The following is an 18653-nucleotide window of genomic DNA, read 5'->3' on the forward strand; positions in this document are numbered from 1 at the left end:
GTGGGAGTTGGGTCGGGAGGCCCTGTGTGTTGTAACGGCATAGGCAGGACACAGTGCCTCGGATGTGTGCTAGTGTTTGTATTGGTGTGTGTGTTGTGTGGACTGTGGTTGTGCACACTGGTTAGTTGTATCCTGTTGGTGTATGACTGTCTATTCTGTTGGTGTGTAAAAGTGTAGTTGATGGATTTATGGACTATGTTAGGGGGGTGGGGGGGTCCCTCTAGGATTGCTTCCAGAGTTTCAGAGAGACGGTAGGGTGCAAATATTAGATTGTTTCTTGGTGTGTTTATGTGTAGTGTGGCTAGCCCCTAGTCATGTGTAGTGGTGTTGGTTATTTTGGAGGAACAGGAAGGGGAGGTGTGTTAGTAAGTCTGTCGGTTTGGTCAAGCCTCTGGAGTGAGTCTTCATTTGCAGCTTAATGGTAGCTGCCAAAGTTCTTAGTTGCGATTTGTCGGACCATCTCACCTCCTCCCTTGGTCAGGGGCCGACTTCCCTGTGGGTTCTGGTGCCAGGTGGACGGTTGTACCTCTGTGTTCCTGGTTACTTGTCCAGGTTAGTCGTGGCCACTGGGTGTAGACCTGATGTCCAGTCTGTTGCCGAAAGGGTGCGCAGCAGGAGTTATAAAGATAGAGGCGGTGGTGCTCGACTGGGCGGCCCTTGTTATGGATTGGTAGGTTACAGTGGCCCTAGTTGTGGGCAGGCAGGTCGGGGTAATGCTTGGGTTTTAATAGTTTACATGTCCGAGGGTCCTTGGTGCATAGTTGCATGTGGTGTTATCCCTAAATCTTTCTGTTGGTTGAGCGGCATTCTCTTCGTTGATCGCTCTAGTTTGTTGGGCATGGTTGGGGGCAGGTGGGAGGGGGGGCGTGCAGTGTTCTGGTCCTCTAAGATATTACAGCTGTGTATCTGTGACCAAGTACCTTAGTGTATTTCTTTTTGGTCTGCGATGTTATTGCTGCCAGTGTCCCTTTGCCGTTGTCATTATCTATTGATTAACCAGGTTTTTAGTCATTTTCTGAAGGTGGTGTGGTCTTCTGTGGTTCTAATTTCTTTGGTCATGGTGCTCCAGAGGTTAGCGATTAGACGTGAGAATGCCGTTCCTCAGAATTCCCTTTTTTAGTATTGTTTTGACTCTATTTGGAGGTTGTGCTTGATCTTAGGTCCCTTCTTGGCTGGTAGCAGCTGATCTTGGCATGGAAAAATTCAGCTCCTTGTCTGTGTAAGGCTTTATGGGCAATACAGAGTACTTTGAATTACATTAGTTTTTCTACTGGTAGCCAATGTAGGCTTTTCAGAGCTGGAGTGATATGGTCTTTTCTATTTAATCTTAGTATAATCCTGGCTGCAGTGTTTTGCACACTTTGGAGTTTCTTGGTGAGTCTTTCTGGCATTCCTAGGTAGAGGCTGTTTGCATACTCAATTCTTGTAAGTATCAGGGAAATGATTGTGAGGGTTCTGTGAGGAAAAGAGAGGTATGGGAGTAGTCCTCTGAGTAGTTTTAGGAGGAAGAAGCATTTTTTTAATGATTGCGTTGACTTGCGGTTCCAGGGATAGTCCATTGTCCATGAGTATTCCTAGGTTATTTTCTATGTTAGAAGTCTCTGGTTGTGTTACCATGAACGCCGGCCGGTCCAGTTGTGGGTTGTCTGTGCTGATTTCTATGGGTGACAGCATTATTTTCATTTTTGCTGGGTTCAGTTTGAGGTTGTTCATTGTCATCCAGGGGTAGATGCCGGTGAAACAGTTGTTGAGGCAGTTATTTTGTTCCTGGGTCGTGTTCATCTTCACAATCAATGGTGTTTCGTCTGCGTAGTTGTAGGCGGTTAGTCCATGGGTTTGAATGATTTTCATTAGGGGGCACATGGAGGGAGAGGGGTTTGATCCCTGTGGAACTGCATAAGAGATATTTTTGATGTTTGAGATGAACGGTGGTAAGTGGGTTCTTTTAGTTCGATTTGTGAGGAATGAGGTAAGCCACCTTAGTGCACATTCCTTTATGCATCAGTCTTATTAGTGTTGTGTGGCTAATTGTGTTGGAAGCTGCAGATATGTCCAATAGTATGAGGGCCGATTGGGCGTCATTGTCCGCATTTATTTTCAGGCTCTACCATTTCAATAGGAGCGCTGATTATGGTGCTATCCTCGTTCTGAAGCCAAAATGTGACTGGTCAAGTATTCCATTTGTTTCGAAGTATTTAAGTAGGATCTTGTAAACATGGTTCTCCAGGATATTTGCTTGGTATGGCAAGTTGGATATCGGTCTGTAGTTGCTGAGGTTTTCTGCACTTTTGGATTCCTTTTTTACCAGTCGTTTGATGTATGCAGATTTGAAGGCAGTTGGTCCAATTCCTTTTTTGAGTGATATGTTCATTAGGTTCGAGAAGTGTATTGCTGTGGTTCTGTGGTTGAGGATTTCTTTGCAGATGTCAGGGGTCCCTTGGGGTTCCTGCAAGATTGCTGTTCTTGATCAGTGTAGCAAAGGATTCTTCAGTGATTGGTTCTAGGCAGTTGAGTTTTGCTGTAGTGTGTGTGTCACCCCTTGTTTGTGGTACAGCGGTTGTGGTTGTATTAGCCTGGGTTGCGTTGATGTCTGTTGGATTGTATCTATTTTTCTCAGGTGCTTATGTCTGGATGATGGATTTATTACAGGATGAGTTTTTTTAATCTCTTTGATGATTCTGAAAAGTTCTTTCTGTGGATTGTTTGCCGATTTAATTCTTGTGGTGTAGTATTTTTGTTTTTGCTTTGAGTACTGTTGATTTATATAGTCTGAGCTTTCTTTGTTATTTTATTTGGTCCTGTCGGTTGTACTGTTGTTTTCCATGTTTTATTGGTCTAGGGCCATCAGTGATCCAGATGTTGAATTTGTTTTCTGCTGCGTCTAGGGTTGTTTTGGGGGGCTCTGTGGTGCTAGGTGGGGACGAGTCTAGGTGCTTACAGTTTCTTTTTTTGCTGGCATGGATTATTTCCTTTTCTGGCCAGTAGGAGGGTTTGGAGTGTGATGTAGAATGGTCTCAGTTAATTGTCACTCCATACCATCGGTATAGGTGGCGTAGATGTGCATAGTCCTTCTCTGTAGAAGATTCTGTCTAGGATGTGGCTGGCATTGTGGGTGGATCTGTGGTGAAGTGCTTGCCTTTGTATGATGGAAGACTGATGTCTTGTGGAGTGTTGTGTTGTGAATGAGAGAATGTTTGGTGAGGGTTCCAAGCCAAGGCAGTTAGGATGCCCCTGCTTGGGTGAAGGGTGCCAGAGTTCTTGTCCTACATATCTTACTTATGTAACTGTAACTTAAGAAGCTGTTAATAAACCTTGAAGTAACCACAAGAAGCCTAAGAGGTCACTTCATTACTTTGTCGACGAGCTGGTCTAAAGAAGAGGAACCTGTGTGCAAGAAATAGAAGGAAAGCTGATGAACCTGCTGCAGGGGGTGCAGGAAGAAGGACAACACTGCCCCCAAACGAGTAAGACCCATCACTCAGGGCATTAAGGGGGAGGATTTGGGTTCCATTAGCAGGAGGGAGAAGCGGTGCACATGGGCTGGAGGGAGACACCCATTATCTTGCCATGAAAGAGAGAGAGAGAGAGAGAGAGAGAGAGAGAGAGAGAGAGAGAGAAAGAGGGGGAGAGAGAGAGAGAGAGAGAGAGAGCGAGAGAGAGAGAGAGAGAAAGAGAGAGAGAAGGGAAGGGGATGTGTGGAGAAGTGGTTGCCTTTGTATGATGGAAGATTGGTGAGGGTTGCAAGCCCAAGCTGTTAGGATGCCCCTGCCTGGATGATGGGTGCCAGTGTTTGTCCTACCTATCTTACTTATGTAACTGTAACTTAGAAGCTGTTAATAAACCTTGAAGTAACCACAAGAAGTCTAAGAGGTCACTTCCTTACAGGATCCACTTACTATTTGCTTGAAGTGCAAAGTTTCCAGGAGTGTCCAGAGTGATTTCGCTGCATTTTGATTCTCTTTTTCAAATCAAATGTTGAAGTCTCCCAGTATGACTACATCTACAATTGTGTTACCTTTCCATGCACTCTTTCGTTCTCAGGCCCACCCCTTTTGCCCTTACACTTTCTTTAGGCCTCTCCTCTGGTGATCAGTCCTCCTAAATGATTTTGCTCGCAATTCAGTGCAGGTCCTTGTCTTGATGCTCTTTCCTGTTCAGTGCACAGCCCCCTCTCCATATCCATGAGCCCTCTTCTTCACATGCTCCCCACTGTGCTCCTGCCATCCTGCTCAATGTTCTCTTCAGCTCTACATCTAAATAGTTACAGCTGTTTCCTAGTAATCTGCCACTGCTACTAAGCGTGCTCGATCTGCCTTCATGCCAATTCACTTGATCAATCACATTATCCTTTAGGCAGCAGGACATGAATTCCTCAGTGTCAAACTAGTGCTTTCCGCACCCACTGACCTGCATTTCTGCCGGCCCATTATCAAACAAACAGGAAGCTACAGAAAAAATGGAACATATTAAATAATATGTGTTCCATTTGTGAACCTTTTTCACAGAAATCTCCACCAAGGGCGAGGTGGCGCCGATCCGCCAGGTCCCACGCCCATCATGGAGGAGCTGCGCCAGCATGTAATTATATGGGCACAGCCAGTGTGAAAATGTTTTTATACTGGCATATATTGTGGGCGCATCAGGGAAATGCTCCTGTGCTCTGTTGGCGGCTTGCATCTATTGCAATTTTGGATTGGAGTTACCCTGCAAACCAATTGCAAACTGTCCTTTTACCCATGTTTTCATACAATGTGTGCTATATACCGTGTTAACCCATTATTCAAAACAAGTTCTATGGGTGAACCCCGCTGCCCCTCACAGCCTTCCACGGTTGGGCCAGACTGCTTTGCTAGGCTTGCTCGATGTGCCACATTTGTGGGAAATATTTGTGCCCCTCCGATTGAAAGATGGGACGTTCTCCATAACAGAAGTCTGTCATTTCGCTGGTAAGAAACATTGCATTTGTACGGTCTCGTTTGCTGAAACATGCGAAAATGTTGTTTTAAAAGGAACACCGTCTCGAATTAAAATACTGAACAAACTAGGGTTGGGTTAGCTTCATAGCACATAGAAATAGTGAATTTAGTGGGGGAAAAACGTACCATTGAAAATGCTCACACTAGTAATTCCTAATTTGCAGATCGCCCTTTCTTTCTGATAAACTCCTTTGCCCACAGGACCTGTGGTGTAAATCAATACACAACACATCACATTCTCAGCAGCAAGCCCTTCCTGTTCTGTGTATTCAAGGGCTGGCATGTCTGCAACATGTGTGCTTCAAAATCACTGCCAAGATAGTGTTCATAAAGGCGTTATGACTCGATTTCTATAACTACATCTCAACACATCTCATGATGTTGAGCGGGAACGGAAGCGCGGTGAACAGGTAAAGGCGGTGAAGGGTTGACAGCATTTCATATTCTAAAAGTTGAAAAAGGCTCCTTTCCCCTGACCGGGCAGAATACACTTGCTTTCAGATTTTAAAAGCTGGAAGGTCTGAATCAACAGAGTGGAAAACGAGAACATGAAACAAACAAGCATAATGAACAGCATGATATTATGTTTAGTCCTTGGAAACTATCGGATGGCAAATATGACTACACTGCCTTAACCTTTTGAAACCGCGGTTTCAATTAAGAATGGATGAAAACCAGTAGGTTTAGAGCACCTACTGGTTGCAAGCCCAAGCTGTTAGGATGCCCCTGCCTGGATGATGGGTGCCAGTGTTTGTCCTACCTATCTTACTTATGTAACTGTAACTTAGAAGCTGTTAATAAACCTTGAAGTAACCACAAGAAGTCTAAGAGGTCACTTCCTTACAGGATCCACTTACTATTTGCTTGAAGTGCAAAGTTTCCAGGAGTGTCCAGAGTGATTTCGCTGCATTTTGATTCTCTTTTTCAAATCAAATGTTGAAGTCTCCCAGTATGACTACATCTACAATTGTGTTACCTTTCCATGCACTCTTTCGTTCTCAGGCCCACCCCTTTTGCCCTTACACTTTCTTTAGGCCTCTCCTCTGGTGATCAGTCCTCCTAAATGATTTTGCTCGCAATTCAGTGCAGGTCCTTGTCTTGATGCTCTTTCCTGTTCAGTGCACAGCCCCCTCTCCATATCCATGAGCCCTCTTCTTCACATGCTCCCCACTGTGCTCCTGCCATCCTGCTCAATGTTCTCTTCAGCTCTACATCTAAATAGTTACAGCTGTTTCCTAGTAATCTGCCACTGCTACTAAGCGTGCTCGATCTGCCTTCATGCCAATTCACTTGATCAATCACATTATCCTTTAGGCAGCAGGACATGAATTCCTCAGTGTCAAACTAGTGCTTTCCGCACCCACTGACCTGCATTTCTGCCGGCCCATTATCAAACAAACAGGAAGCTACAGAAAAAATGGAACATATTAAATAATATGTGTTCCATTTGTGAACCTTTTTCACAGAAATCTCCACCAAGGGCGAGGTGGCGCCGATCCGCCAGGTCCCACGCCCATCATGGAGGAGCTGCGCCAGCATGTAATTATATGGGCACAGCCAGTGTGAAAATGTTTTTATACTGGCATATATTGTGGGCGCATCAGGGAAATGCTCCTGTGCTCTGTTGGCGGCTTGCATCTATTGCAATTTTGGATTGGAGTTACCCTGCAAACCAATTGCAAACTGTCCTTTTACCCATGTTTTCATACAATGTGTGCTATATACCGTGTTAACCCATTATTCAAAACAAGTTCTATGGGTGAACCCCGCTGCCCCTCACAGCCTTCCACGGTTGGGCCAGACTGCTTTGCTAGGCTTGCTCGATGTGCCACATTTGTGGGAAATATTTGTGCCCCTCCGATTGAAAGATGGGACGTTCTCCATAACAGAAGTCTGTCATTTCGCTGGTAAGAAACATTGCATTTGTACGGTCTCGTTTGCTGAAACATGCGAAAATGTTGTTTTAAAAGGAACACCGTCTCGAATTAAAATACTGAACAAACTAGGGTTGGGTTAGCTTCATAGCACATAGAAATAGTGAATTTAGTGGGGGAAAAACGTACCATTGAAAATGCTCACACTAGTAATTCCTAATTTGCAGATCGCCCTTTCTTTCTGATAAACTCCTTTGCCCACAGGACCTGTGGTGTAAATCAATACACAACACATCACATTCTCAGCAGCAAGCCCTTCCTGTTCTGTGTATTCAAGGGCTGGCATGTCTGCAACATGTGTGCTTCAAAATCACTGCCAAGATAGTGTTCATAAAGGCGTTATGACTCGATTTCTATAACTACATCTCAACACATCTCATGATGTTGAGCGGGAACGGAAGCGCGGTGAACAGGTAAAGGCGGTGAAGGGTTGACAGCATTTCATATTCTAAAAGTTGAAAAAGGCTCCTTTCCCCTGACCGGGCAGAATACACTTGCTTTCAGATTTTAAAAGCTGGAAGGTCTGAATCAACAGAGTGGAAAACGAGAACATGAAACAAACAAGCATAATGAACAGCATGATATTATGTTTAGTCCTTGGAAACTATCGGATGGCAAATATGACTACACTGCCTTAACCTTTTGAAACCGCGGTTTCAATTAAGAATGGATGAAAACCAGTAGGTTTAGAGCACCTAAGTGGCCCACCTCCTGCGCCTGCTGGCATCATGCCTGCAGCCTGGCACCCAAATGACCTTCACTTTCTTTTCTTATCTGTTAGAACTTGGTGGTGTGGCTCAGTTATGTGGGTGCATATTTATCCAGTTATGCGGAGGGAGGCGGGAAAGCCAGGTCAGTGCCTACTCTGCCAGCTCCAGATGTCTGTACTCCCAGAGGGGAATATTACCAATCCTCCATTTATTCAGGGTTGTTCAAATAAAAGCCCTCATCTGGGTAGCAGTAACACCGGTGCAGTGCTTCATTTGTGCGGGGGTTTGCCAGGGCTCAGCCTGGCACTTATAGCCTCAGAGACACTTTAATTATGAAGTGGTGATAGTCACTGCATCCATCGACCACAGTGATCAGGTGTGAGCTGCAGCGTAACCCCAAATATGTCGACACTGTGGGGAGTAGCTATGGGAGGTGGCAGCAGTGCTGGGGAACTGCCCACCCGCAGAGTGAGAGGAGTGCTAGAAGATATGTGGATCCTGGCACTTATTTCTTTACAAATTAAACGCTGCACCTGTGAAATGTTGCACCAGGAAAATCAATCACAGCAATGTATGTGTAGCCTCACTGCTCTGCTTTCTTCTGCCACAATCAAAGTAATCATACATTGACCTGCCATCCTGTATTGCCAAAGTCAAAGAATTGTACGACGCATGTAACTAGCCGTTCTTCCATCAAAATCGCCTACGCAGCAGGATACATCAAACGGCTGGGACACGTGCCAGATAGTGTGCGAAACGATGTGTAGTTGCAAAGCGCCGCTGCTGCTTTCCGAACTTCCGTAGAGCACGCTCACGAGAGCAAGTATACGGGTGCGAGCACGTGATAGCGAGCGTGGGTGCGTGAGTGAGAGCGTGTGTGCCTCTACGGATGGCATGGTGTATAGCTTCAAGGCACCACTCCTGGGTTCTATTTATCACCAAACACAGGTGGGCGACCTGTGCAGAAGTGCATTTAGGAGAAAGTAATATAAGCAAATGATATTTTCCAAATCTCTGCTCTCAGAAATGTCCACCTGGAAGTGATGCTGCTCTGAAAATGTTGACATACAAAAGGCAACACAGACATATAGGGCAGTGTTTACATTTGGTGTGCTAAATTAGGTGCAAACCATGGGCTATAAACTGGCCTTTTTAATGGCGTGCAAAGCCCCTTCCATCCAATGAGTCTGATCCTACAGCGCCAAGAAAACTGTAAAGATCTCCTTCAATATTTTGTTGACGCCTACCACTGGCAGGGAATAAGACCAGCCTTACCGCAGAGAATGTAGAGAATACCATTTTTCTAACGAATACCATGCTAGAGATCCATATACTCCCAATATGGCTTCTCAGCTGACTGCAACAGCTCCTCTGTCCACTAACGGGACAAAGCTACTGAAAAGCGAACTGACAAGGTTTGAGATCGAATGCTTCCTGTGCAGTGTGACACCATTTTGCCAGACATTCTCTTTAACTCAAATGCGTCAAAACATGGCTCTATTAGTCACCTTTATGTACCGTCCAAATGTCATCTCCAGTGCGTCACAGAGTATAGCAAGGATCCGATGTAAGTGAGCGCACTAGATCAGTTGCTTCAATGCAATGGTTAATTTTTTGCATTTAAAACAAAAAAAGGTTATCCGTTTTCACAGATATTCAACAAAATTCATTAATAGGTAACATTTTATCCAACAACGTAACATTGGTACTAATGTATACAGTAATTTTAAGCATTTAAATAATTTAACAATTCCTAAAGATCATAGATATCCAACATAGCAAGACAATAAAAATATCAAAACTATACTGTTACCAATTTCAAAACACAATTATCACAGCTGTAGATTCATTGAAGTCCAAAAGACAGAAAAAGACGGACGGAAAATAATAAACAAAACACATAAATACACAATTGCACATGCATAAGTATGCACACATCCACCCTTATTAACTTGAGTTTGCATGCTTTTGTTTAGATATTCTTCCAGGCGGTCTATTTCTATGGACTATATAGGTCATTAAATGGCATACATCCAAAGATCCAAATAGACATTCTCCTGATTCCTCCTATCATACATACATTTCTCAAAACCCGATAACAATTACATATCACCAACCCAATTCTCCACTTGTGGTTTTTCTTGGTGTTCCATAGTTTCAAGATCTGTTTTACTGCCACCATCAGAGCTTTTTTAATACATGAAAAGTACAAATGTATATGCTTTCCAAAATTACACCGTGGGAACACAGGAGCTGACAAACAATTGATCATGTGCCAGGCGCAGGATCTCATGTCTCAAACTGGGGAGGGTTGCAATGGCATGAGTGGAGAAAATGTCAGCAATCGTATCATATTTTCCAGATATCTGGACATAATATAGGAGGAATCATGTTTAAACCTATTTGGGCAAAGTATGCCAGACGGTAACAAGATCTAGTGCTTGGTACACAGGTCCACTTGGCATAGGAAGGTCTGTGGCACTTTCACTGGGACCAGACCGTTTTTTCACAGTCTGGTTTCAATATACTCCTTTTCCCAGAAGTGTGCAATCAAAAGTCTGTGTATGCATTTGCCCACAAAATGTTTAGGTGAGATTGTGCAACATCCTAGGTGACATCATCAGAATCTGGTGATGCTACATGGACCATTCGACTATTGTCAGTTGAAGGAGTCTGGACATAGACGAGTAGGTGTTCGAGCCACTGCACATTTTAACTTAAATAAAGAAGACTTACCAACCAGCAGCATATGACCACTTCATCTCGTGATGAGCCAACCCCACTATGACTGAAGAGCAATACATGAATACAGAGATTGCCTCATGATGCGCAGAGGGCACGGCATACCCCAATCTGCCATCATTCAATCCTCTGCCACATTTTGACTAAACGTTTACCCTGGTAACCCGGTTGAGCCATGGGGAGCACAATCTGCTATTGACAAAAGATGACACAACCGTTGTAGAGATATGCATGTTTCTGAGAGACAACAGAATAGAGCACCGCTCCACCTCAGTGTCCCATCCTCTACCAAAGTGCAATGCAGAGGTTCAATTGGGTAATTGGGGATGATGTTCAGAGTCCGGGCAGAGGGGAGCGACTGGAAGCAAGTAGGTTTAAGCAATGGGTGAATACCACACTCTATAGGGGGGTTGTTTTGAAATGTTGAGGAAAGGAAACCAGAGTGGTTGGGGCTCTACAAGAGGCTATCAGAAGTGTATGTGTATAGAATGTAAATAGAGCAAGTGTGAGTGTTCTCTTAGACAAAATTGGACAAAGGAGTTTTCATGCCAGGACACAGTTGAGGCCCAGTAGAGGCCAGCAAGGATGCACAGGTGGCGCAGAATACCACAACGAATGAGCCAATGTTCAGGAGTAGCATACACAGTATTGTACTGTATTGTAGTTGTCATTTCTATAGAGCCTATCCCATTTGTATGTCCTCAACACGTAGTGTTCAACCAAGTTATTTCAGGGATTATGTATAATAGCTGCTCCCAGGGACCACCCACGAGTGATCCCCCCAATCCTCTCAATCTCATCCACACACACACCCCTCTCCTTTTTATCTATTCCTCACGCTAGAAGGATGAGGAGCAGAAATGTGTGGACAGTCCAAAGAATGAAAAAAAGACCAGTCCATGATGAGGTTGAGTTGCTGTACGTTTGAATTTACATAAGGAAGACCTACCTACAACATGTGGGATTACTTAGGATTGACAGAGTACTCCTGCTTAGTGCTCATATTGTGCTTTCTTTATGTATTTTGAACGCATGAACGACATCAGCAGCAAGGAATACTGTATTAACCTTATCATAGAGCAAAAATCTAAACAGCATTGCTTTGCTGCTAGGCCTTTACTTTGTTTAGCAGATTCCATACAATGCTTCAAGAGGCACCACTACCATTCTAGATATAGAAAGGGGTTCACAAGTTTATCTGTATCCCGCTGGTAATTCTGAGAGGATAGCAGGAAACTGGCTCTACCGTCTCTGCCACCTGATATTACGGATGGCAGAGATGGCAGTAACTTCCCAATCCATGGAGTCCTAGAGGACTGCATGGGATGGGATTGCCAGTGATTCTGGTATTTCTTTGCCGGTAGGGCCTGATCTACCAGCAGGTCAGGCCTGCCGGTAGATAAGAGCCCCCACGTCAAACACGTGTTTCAGCCAGTTCAGTAAAACTGCCAGTGCCGGTATTACCGTCAATTTTTCTTCCATTTTTACCAGCCCAGGGACCTCGTACTGAGGTCGAATGTCTTAGGGCTGAAGTTAGTGTGCTATTGAGAAACTATACTCAGCCAAATTGTGTGGTTGCTATAAGCTGACTCTGCAAAAGGCAAAACATGTCTTGGCAGAATGCCATCTCGTGGGAACTGGATAGTCTTAACTGATTTTTATTGATAACATGATGTTGGTAATTGTGTATCCGAAAGGGTGGTCTGCTAATCAGACCCCACTTTTTTTTTTTTTTCAACACTTTATTAGTTTTCTCATAAACAACAATATGAGAAACAATGTTTCACAGACAGTATAAGCATGAAATATACAAACTGACAAAAGTATCTTAAACAGTTAATTTCAAGCTGAAAACCAACCATAGTGAAACAACCATCAAAAAGAACCACAACCACACCAGACAAGACAAGACAAGACAAGAAAAAAAAAAAGGAGGAACCCCACTCTCTACACCTCGAATACCATTACCGCCAAACCATGCCATCTCCCCATCAGCCATACAAGGCCATAAAAGGACCCCACAATCTCAAATAATCTTCATCCTTATCTTTATTATGGAATGAAACCTTGTCATACTGCGCCAACACATGTAATTCGGTCAGCCACTCATCAACATTAGGTTTCTTCCTTGATTTCCAAACCCTGAGAATCAACTTAATAGCCACCATAATGGCCCTATCAATCCAGCAAGAATGTCTCGCAATTCGACCACTCCTATCTTTACGGGAAAGTAAGATGACATTCACTGCCGACCTCCGCAAAATCACATCAAAAATCAAATCAGGAGGCCACCAGGGGGCGCACAGGCAATGGCAGCCTGAACACACCGCTCCCGCCGTAACTGGGACACGAAGAGGGATTGAGCCCCCCCCCGTGACCCCCCCACGAGAGATCTACGGCTCACGGGGCCCGTGAACCTCGAGTGCCCCCCGAGGCGAAGGAGCGGCATCTGGGGACCCCCGGGGGCCCGAGAACGAGCTCCGCGGCCCGAGGGGAGGAGCCCCGGGGAGCTCCAGGCAGCATCACACCCATCGAGAGGGGAAGCGGCGGCCTGCATTCGGAGGCGCGCGCGATCCCCTCACCCCCCCGAACACGGAGCGCCCCGGCAGAAGACCCGCCGGCGACACCCCCATAGCACCCTGCCGAGGAGCCGTCGCGGAGGGGGAGTCCCCCGCTGAGGAGCTGGGAGGAACGCGGGCCGCGACCCGCGTAGGGAGAGGCGGCCTGCCCGCACTCCCGAACTCGGCGCCGAGGTAGGTGGGGGAAGCCCATCCCAGCCCCCACGCAACCCTCAAGGACCCCGGGGGACCAGCTGCGGGACGCATCGGTGGGCTCGGAGGGGCGAGTCGGCCCCGCCCCCCCCTCGCGAGCCCCCCCAAAAAAAAAAAAAAAAAAACAAAAAAAAAAAAAAAGGTCAGGAAGACGCGGGGGGACACAAATCTCTTGGAGGAGAGTACCCTCGAGCCCATCACTTTCTTAGGTGGAGGCCCCTGGGCTCAACCCCAGGGCGAGTGCCCGCCTGGGGGCTCTCGCTGAAGGAGTCGCGCCTGAGAGCCCCCCAACAAACCGCGATTGGACGACCATAGCCGCTCCCCCCCACCCTAAGAACTGCCACCAAAGACAGAGGCCACAAGGGGGGGAGGGGGTGTGAGGCCCCCACCGGAGGTCGGTGGGGCGAGTGCCCGCCCACGAGAGGCCCCCCACAGAGGGCCACACCAGAAGGCGAGAGAGCGCGTTCCCTGACCGGGCTCTGTCCCTTGCCCCTAGGGACGCATCAGCGGAGGGGAGAAGCAGGAGGACCGAATGAGTTGGCGCCATACCCTCCAGGAGTACCGCTACCAAGGCACCAGCAGGGAGAACAGCGACCCAGACCAACGGGCCGGCATGTCTCATTCCGAGACCCCACCCCTGCCCACCCTCACCATGGAAAAGGGCTTTGCCTCGGTCTTGCAGGAGATCAGGGACATGCGGGCAGACATCGCCCAAAAAATGGAAAACATGGACCGCAGAGTGGACAAAGTCGAGGATAGACTGTCACAACTAGAGTCCAACCAGTCCTCAGCAGCGACCCAGGAGCTGGACACGGCCCTGAGACTAACGGCACTGGAAAAGAGAGATGAGGAGAGGGCAAGACAAATGGACGACTTTGAAAATAGAGAGCGGAGGAACAACCTCAGAATTTTCGGGGTGCCGGAGTCGGAGGGGGAGACGGAAAGAGACTTAACCAGGGTGGTGAGGGACATCATTACCCTCCTCTTCTCGGATGAGATGACAACCGAACCGACGTTTGATCGGATCCATAGAGCGGGGGGAAGAGCTGGGGGCCCCCGGTCAATTCTGGTCCGCTTCCACTACTACACTGAAAAAGCGAAGGTCCTGGAGGAGGCCAGGAAATCCAGGGAGATAACCTATAACAACGCTCAGGTGGCCATCTTCCAGGACCTTTCATCATACACGCTGGCCAAACGGAGGATGTGCCGCCCACTGACCCAGATGCTGAAAACAAAGGGGGTACGCTACAGATGGGGGTTCCCCTTCTCCCTCATGTTCGAATACGAAGGCCAACGAGTGAACCTGATTACAGAGGAAGATATAAGGGGAGCAATACAGGAATATACAACGGACCCGACCCCGCGAAGGGAACCCTCTGGGTTCGCCGCGGATGAAGCCAGAGCGCGCCGGTCACGAGGAGAGAGGAGAAAAAAGACTGGCCCACGGAAACTTAAAAAATTGAACCCTCCATCCCCATCGACGGACAGGAATGACACGGATCCCGGCCAGGGTGGAGCGGGACTGTCGGACCCGGGCGAGGAAGGGAGCTGAGGCATCTCACGGCAGGCGTCATCAGCCTCGGGGGAACTGTGTAAAGAATTCACCACGGGGACTCACCATCTGTTCCGGCCTGCAGACAGGCCGGGCTCCAGGACCATGGGGTCCGAACTTTTGTGGATCCTCCCGGAACAGCAAGTATGAGAGTTACATTGAGGGGGGGGAGAGGGGGTAGGGGGGGCTCATGGAGGCTCTAATTTGGATATTCACCCAGCAGGAGGCGGTAGGCTGGTGGTCCGGCCAGTTACCAACAATGGTAGAACTATTTGGCTGGACGCCGGGGTGGGGGGAGGGGGGTAGGGGGTTTGTTGATATTGTTACGTTCACAGGGGGGACCAGGGGTCAGTTGGGGAAAGGTTACAGGACCACCTGGGGGGGAGGGGGGGGAAGGGAAATGGGAGATCAGAGGATAACACGAAATGAGCCGGACAAGGAAAGTGCCACGAGTCAGCTATCCGGTAGCTGGTTATTCTTAGAAAATGGCTGAGGATCTGCCTACCCTGGGCGTGGGCTCCCTCAATGTGAGGGGACTGAACACCCCCACCAAAAGATCCCTGGTCTGCAGGGAATTCAGGAGGGCTAAACTAGACGTGCTTTTCCTTCAGGAGACGCACTGGGCAAAGGGGAAAGAACCAAAGCTACGAGGGGGGGGGATTGGAGAAGTCCTCAGCGCCTCCCACAAGACCAAGAAAAGGGGGGTGGCCATAGTGCTAGCGAGGGACATTGGCTTTGAAGTAGAAGCCTCACTGAAAGACCCAGAGGGACGATTCCTGCTGACGAGGGGCTCCCTGCGGGGCTCCCCTTTAACACTTGCAGTTGTGTACAGCCCCAATGAAGGCCAGGCGCAATTTTGGGAGGGAGTGAAGGACAGACTGAAACTATTCGTACGCGGGCCAATGGTGGTGGGGGGGGACTTTAACATGGTCCTGGACCCGAAAATTGATAGGAAACGCTTGGAATCCCAACCCACCAGGGCTGCAGACGAAATGATGGCCCGCTCCTTCCAAAGGGCGAACACAGAGCTGGGCCTAGTGGACACCATCCCGACCCCTAGGGCAGAACACCCCTCCTTCACATACTATTCTGCAATCCACACATCATACTCCCGTATAGACTACATCCTGGTAGACGAGTCCCTGCGCCCATATGTCTCTGGCTATGAGGTTGACCCGGTCCCCTGGTCCGACCATGACCTGGTCCGTACCACCATTATAGGGGAATGGCGAGGTGGCAGAAAAGGGCGATGGAAGTGCAACGACTCCCTGCTGAAGGACGACGTCCTGGTGCAGGAAGTGCAGGACGCCATTGTGGAATACTTTAAGCTGAACGACAATGGCGAGGTGGGTGCGCACGTGCTGTGGGACGCCTTCAAGGCGACCCTACGCGGGGTTCTCATAAGAATGGGGGCTCAGAAAAAAAGGGAAAGGGAGGCCCAAGAAAAATCCCTTAGGGAAAAGATCGCACAGATCCAGCCGGGAGGCCCCCCGGAGGCACCCTTGGCTATGGAACAGATCACGGCCCTAGAAAATTACAAATTTCAATTGAAAGATCTCTTGTTGCATAAAACTGAGCGCAACCTCCAGCTAGTGAAACAAAAATACTATGAGAAGGGGGATAGAGCCGATAAAATCCTGGCCTGGAAACTCAGAGAGGTCCAGCGAAGCAGAATGGTGAGAGCGATCAGAAACGAACAGGGCTCACTAGACCATAGCACCCCAGTCATAGGAGCGGCTTTCCGACGCTACTATGAACAACTATATTCTTCAGAATATGCCGGGGAAGACACTCAGATTGAGGAGTTCCTGGACTCCATTCAGATCCCGTCCTTGACAGGCGAAATGGCAGAAGGTCTAGAGGGAGGGGTCACAGAGGAGGAGGTGGAGAAGGCAATCGGTGGGATGAAGGCGGGAACGTCCCCGGGGGAAGATGGGTTCTCAGTACTCTTCTATAAGAGGTTCCGGTCTATTTTGGCCACACACCTGGCGAGGGTGTTCAATGCAGTACTGGAGGGGGGCACCCTGCCGGAAACGATGATGAGAGCTATCATAGTGGTACTGCCCAAGGAAGGAAAGGACCCCACTGACTGCTCCTCCTACCGCCCGATCTCCCTCTTAAATATAGATGTAAAGATCCTAGCCAAGGTGATGGGTACACGGTTAGAGGGGATAATGCCCAAATTAGTACACGGGGATCAAGTGGGGTTCGTGAAGGGCAGGCAGGGCTCAGATAATATCAGGAAGACTATTGACCTAATCCACTATGCCCAGGAATCAGACCTAGAGGCTAGTTTGCTTTCCTTGGACTCCGAGAAGGCATTCGACAGGGTCGAGTGGAGGTACATGCAACTCCTCCTCCGTCGAATGGGCTTCGGGCCTCACGTCAGGACCTGGGTCTCTGCCCTCTATGAAGCCCCAACAGCGAGAGTGCAGGTGAACGGGGAACTCTCTGACTCATTCCCCCTCACGAGGGGAACACGACAGGGGTGCCCACTCTCTCCGTTAATATACGTCTTGACGATGGAACCTCTGGCCATAGCGGTCCGGGCCCACCCCGACATCAAAGGGATCAAAAGGGGAGAAGTAGAGTTCAAGCTCTCCCTGTTCGCTGACGACATCCTAGCATACTTGGTGGAGCCCAGCTCCTCGCTCCCCCTCCTACTGCGTCTGATGACAGCCTTCGGGCAGTTCTCGGGACTAAAAATAAATTCAGCAAAATCAAAGCTCCTACCCATGAGGGTCCAGGACCCGAGGTTGGACCCCCGGGACAGGTGTGCGGGGATTGCGGTGGGGAAGGATTCCATCAGGTACCTGGGGGTAACCCTGACCAGAGATCTCTCGAGACTGGCCCCGGTGAACTATGGGCCTACCTTGGCGGGGGTTACGTCAGATCTGAGGAGATGGGGTGGTATGATTCTGTCCTGGTATGGGCGCATGACAGCGATAAAGATGAACGTTCTGCCGAGATTACTATATTTATTCACCGCACTCCCAACAGAGGTCCCCACCCAGCTGCTCCGCGATCTACAAAAAGCAATCCGCGAGTTTATATGGCAAGGGCGGGCCCCGAGGATAGGAAAGGCCACTCTAACACTACCCAGAGAGGAGGGCGGGTTCGGGCTACCGGATTTCCTCCTTTACTACCGGGCCGCCCAGCTGCGGGTCTTGCTGGAGCACATGAAGGAGGGGATGGGCACCTACTGGTCATACCTTGAGGATATGGATGCCCACCCTCTGAAAGTGCGCGACCTCCTGTGGCTGCCGCGCAGACTCATCCCTAGCAAACTGAAAGCCCACTCAACCCTGGGAATACTTTGGACACTCTGGAAAGAGGGACCCACAACCTCATACCTCACGACATGGCCCTCTCCAATGTCATCGCTTTGGGGCCACCCTCTCAAACTAGGCAGCAGAGGTTTCAGGAGTGCCCAGTCCTGGTCGGACGGGGGTCTGGAATGGGCGGGACAACTGTTCAAAGAGGGCGAGTTCCTCGAATACGAGGCCCTGCGAGACGCACTGGGGCGGGAGTCCCTTTCAATCTTTGAATATCTGCGCCTGAAAGGCATCCTTTGCGACCAATCATGGGGCCAGAACCTACGGAGACAGCTGACCCCCTTCGAAAAATTTCTGGACACGGCCACATCAAGGAAGGGGGCGGTCTCCAAAATGTACCGAATACTGAACACCGTTAACTTGGAGGGGAGAAGAGGGTTCCGAGGGTTTTGGGATGACCTGGCAGGAGAACCACTTACAGAGGAGGCGTGGTCCAAAGTCTTTAAGATAGCATTCCATGGGAACCTATTTACATCGGACATGGAACACAACTTCAAAATCTTACAGGGCTGGCACAGGGACCCGTTGAAACTGTCCAGGATGTTTTCGGGAGTGTCCCCCAGGTGTCCAAGGGGCTGTGGCCAAGTGGGGTCGAGGGGGCATATGTGGTGGTCCTGCCCCAAGGCGCAGGAG

General features: G+C 48.5%; 1 protein-coding gene across 1 annotated transcript in view; it reads right to left on the reverse strand.

The window, feature by feature from the left end:
* LRRC7 (leucine rich repeat containing 7) overlaps window positions 1-18653 on the reverse strand; it is a 3010809-nt gene that overhangs the window by 2064986 nt on the left and 927170 nt on the right. The gene's annotated exons all lie outside the window — the stretch shown is intronic.

This window comes from Ambystoma mexicanum, chromosome 1q (assembly GCF_040938575.1).
Source record: "Ambystoma mexicanum isolate Mex_15411 chromosome 1q, UKY_AmexF1_1, whole genome shotgun sequence".
NCBI lineage: Eukaryota > Metazoa > Chordata > Amphibia > Caudata > Ambystomatidae > Ambystoma > Ambystoma mexicanum.